Source organism: Muntiacus reevesi, chromosome 4, assembly GCF_963930625.1.
Source record: "Muntiacus reevesi chromosome 4, mMunRee1.1, whole genome shotgun sequence".
NCBI lineage: Eukaryota > Metazoa > Chordata > Mammalia > Artiodactyla > Cervidae > Muntiacus > Muntiacus reevesi.
The window spans coordinates 148,950,496-148,954,238 of NC_089252.1; the positions used below are offsets into that span (position 1 = coordinate 148,950,496).

The 3,743-nt window shown below is 37.1% G+C and overlaps 1 pseudogene; it reads right to left on the reverse strand.

Annotated features, from left to right (window-relative positions):
• Window positions 1–3,087: 3,087 nt before the first annotated feature.
• On the reverse strand, window positions 3,088–3,380 carry LOC136166114 (large ribosomal subunit protein eL37 pseudogene; annotated as a pseudogene).
• Between the last annotated feature and the right edge of the window lie 363 nt (window positions 3,381–3,743).

Here is a 3,743-nt window from a genome sequence, read left to right on the forward strand (position 1 = left end):
CGAAAACTTGTAGAGTTGAAAGTACAAACACAAAAATGCATAATTATAGTCAGAGATGTAAACACTTCTTAATAAACAATGTAATTATTATAGTAAAATTACCTAGGATGTAGAAGAACTGAACATTATCAACTAATTGCATCTAATTGATGTTAATAGAAACACTACCTGACAGAAATATTAACAACAACCAATTGAATATAGCAACACATAAAAAGAATAATCCACCACGGCCAAGAAGAATTCCAGTTAGAACCGGACAAAAAACAATGGACTGGTTCAAAATTGGGAAAGGAGTACGTCAAGGCTGTATATTGTCACGCTGCTTATTTAACTTATATGCAGAGTACATCATGCAAAATGCCAGGCTGGATGAAGCACAGCCGAAATCAAGATTGCCAGGAGAAATATCAATAACCTCAGATGTGCAGATGACACCACCCTTATAGCACAAAGTAAAGAGGAATTAAATAGCTTCTTGATGAAAGTAAAAGAGGAGAGTGAAAAAGCTGGCTTAAAACTCAACATTCAAAAAACTAAAATCATGGCATCCGGTCCCATCACTTCATGGCAAATAGATACGGGAAAAAATGGAAGCAGGGGCAGACTTTATTTTCTTGGACTCCAAAATCACTGTAGACGATGCCTGCAACCATGAAATTCAAAGATGCTTGCTCCTTGGAAGAAAAGCTATGACAAATCTAGACAGTGACATCACTCTGCCAACAAAGGTCCATCTCATCTAGTAAAAGCTATGGTTTTTCCAGTAGTCACATGCGGGTGTGAGAGTTGGATCGTAAAGAAGGCTGAGCGCCAAAGAAATGATGCTTTTGAACTGTGATGCTGCAGAAGACACTTGAGAGTCCCTAGGACAGAGATCAAATCAGTCAGTCTTAAAGCTAATCAATTCTGAATATTCATGAGAAGTATTGATGCTGAAGCTGAAGCTCCAATACTTTGGCCACCTAATGCATAGAGTTGACTCACTGGAAAAGATCCTGATGCTGGGAAAGATTGAGGGCAGGAGGAGAAGGGGGTGACAAGGATGATATGTTTGGATGGCATCATCGACTCAACAGCCATGAGTTTGAGCAAACTCTGGGAGATAGTGAAGGACACGCAAGCCTGGTATGCTGCAGTCCATAGGGTCACAAAGAGTCTGACGAGACTAAATAACAGAACAACACCAACAAGCAGAGTTTATCACAGGAATGCAAAGCTGATTCAATATTAAAAATCAGTAAATGCAATCTACTATATTGACATCCTTTTCAAGTACATTTTGAACATTCACCAAGGTAGATTATATTCTGACTGACAAAAGAAACCTTAAGAAATTTTTAAAAACGGAAATCATAAAAAGTATGCTCTCTGACAATAATATGATAAAGCTAGAAATAAATAGGAGAATAATAACAGGAAAATCTCCGAATACTTGGAAATTAAATGATGTGCATCTAAATGAGCCACAGGTCAAAAGGAAGTCTTCAGGGAGATTAGCGAAGATTTAAAACAAAAATAAAATACAACATAACAGAAACTGTGGGATGAAGATAAAGCAGTGTGTGTGTGTGTGTGTGTGTGTGCTAGTCACTCAGTATGCCTGACTCTTTGCAACCCCATGGACTGTAGCTCCCCAATCCTCTAACCATGGGATTTCCTAGGCAAGAAAACTGGAGTGGGTTGCAATTTCCTTCTCCAGGGGATCTTCCCGACCTGGAAATCGAACCTGGGTCTCCTTCATTGCAGGCAGATTCTTTAACAGCTGAGCCATCAGGGAAACCCTAGTTAGAGGGAAATTACAGCATTAAATGCTTATATCAAAAAGAAAGATCTTCTATCACTAATCTAAGCTTCCTCCTTAAGAGCTTAAAAAAAAGCAAAATGAAAACAAAGCAAGTTAAAGGGAGAAAATAAGGAAGATAATGGCAGAAATCAATAAAATTGAAACCAGGAAAACAATAGAGAAAATCAATGAAACATAGAGCTGTCTGTTAATATTAACTCCCCCAAAAGAAAGAGAGAAAACATTATTTACCAATTGGAGGAATAAAAAAGTTACCACAATTGTCACCAGATATCTCATAACTATTAAAGAAATTGAATTCATAGTTTTAAAACTTCTGCAAGAAGTCTCCAGACCTAGATAATTTCACTGGAGAATTTTACCAAACATTTAAAGAAATAAAAGCATTCTATGTAATCTTTCTAACAAGTTAAAAGGGGCAAAACATTCCTCAAGTCATTTTATGAGGCCAGCATTACATTGACACCAAACTCAGACAAAGACAGTACAACAACGAAATGCCTACAGACCAGTGTCACTCATAAACAAATCCTCAAAAATATTAGCAAATTAAATCTAGCAAAATATAAAAAGAGTAATACACCATGACCAAGTCAGCTTTGTCTCAGGAATGCAAAGCTGGTTCAATGTTCAAAATCTATCAATGTAATTCACCATATTAACAGTCTAAAGATGAAAACTCTTATGGTCATATCAATTAACATAGAAAAATCATTTTAGGAAGTTCAACATTAAGGAAACGTCCTCAGTGTGATAAAGGGCATCTGTAAAAACACACAGCTAACATAATATCAAATGGGGAAAGGCTGAATATTTTTCTAAGATCAGTAATAAGAAAAGACAAGCATAATTTTAGGCATGCATATTAGATGGCTGAAACTCTAATGCAAAGCAAGAAGTCTATTATTCAAGCCAGGATAACGGTTACCTCTGGGAAAGGAGATAGAGAAGTGGTTGCAATTCGAAGGGGCACAGAGTGGTCTTCCCAACGTCGGCAATCCTGTTGTCTATTTTTTGACCTAATGGTATTTTCATCAGTGTTTACATCACAATTTGTTAAGTTGTGTATTTATCTTTTGCACTTTCCTGTATTTCCATTATAATTTTCAATGACGTGTTATAGAAAAAATATTTAAAAAATTTAAAATGTTACTTTCTTTAGAATGAATTCTTTCTTTAGAAAGAATAATTTAGTACCTTACTCCTCATAACTTTATATTTTTATTTTGCTTGGTTTTTTAAAGCCAGAACATTTATTGCTTGACTAATCATTGAAATTCTTAAGATGAACTGGATACTGCGACAGTTGCCCTCTTGGGTTTAGGTGTTGCTCCTCACGGAATCCATGCCTGAATCTGCTGTATACAGATTTTAGGTGCTGCATTCGACCAGGCCCGGTGGTATTTCGTCTTTTAGCTTTAGCACTCCAGCTATACTTTCTCTTTGGTTTGGCAGGACAGCCACATTTGCCGCAGGCTGACTTCTGAAGGTGGCAGGCTTTAGAGCCACAGCAGGGGCACAGCGCGTGCATCTTATTCCGATGCTTTCCAAATGATGGCGTTCCCTCTGTCATCTTGCTTCTGCCCAACTTTCTACATTTTTAATATTAACGTTAACAATGTATAAACACTTGAATAAAAAATTGCCCTCTGGAGATTTTATTGTAATCAAACCATAGTTTTGATAGTTAAGCAACTCCTGAGCTTTAGTTTTCTCACCAGCACAGTGAGGGGTGGACTCGAGAGCCTCTTCTGGTTGTGGTTGGGGCCCCCGCGAAGGAAGAACACGGGGGATCAGCTAGTAAGCTCCTTAGTCCGTCCTCAGCTTCAATACAAACCCTTTCTGATTGAAAAAGTGTCAAAACTTGGCCTTAATTACCTAAAAGCTTTTTATATAAGTTCCTTAAAAGATTATTTATAGTAAAGCCATTTAATAT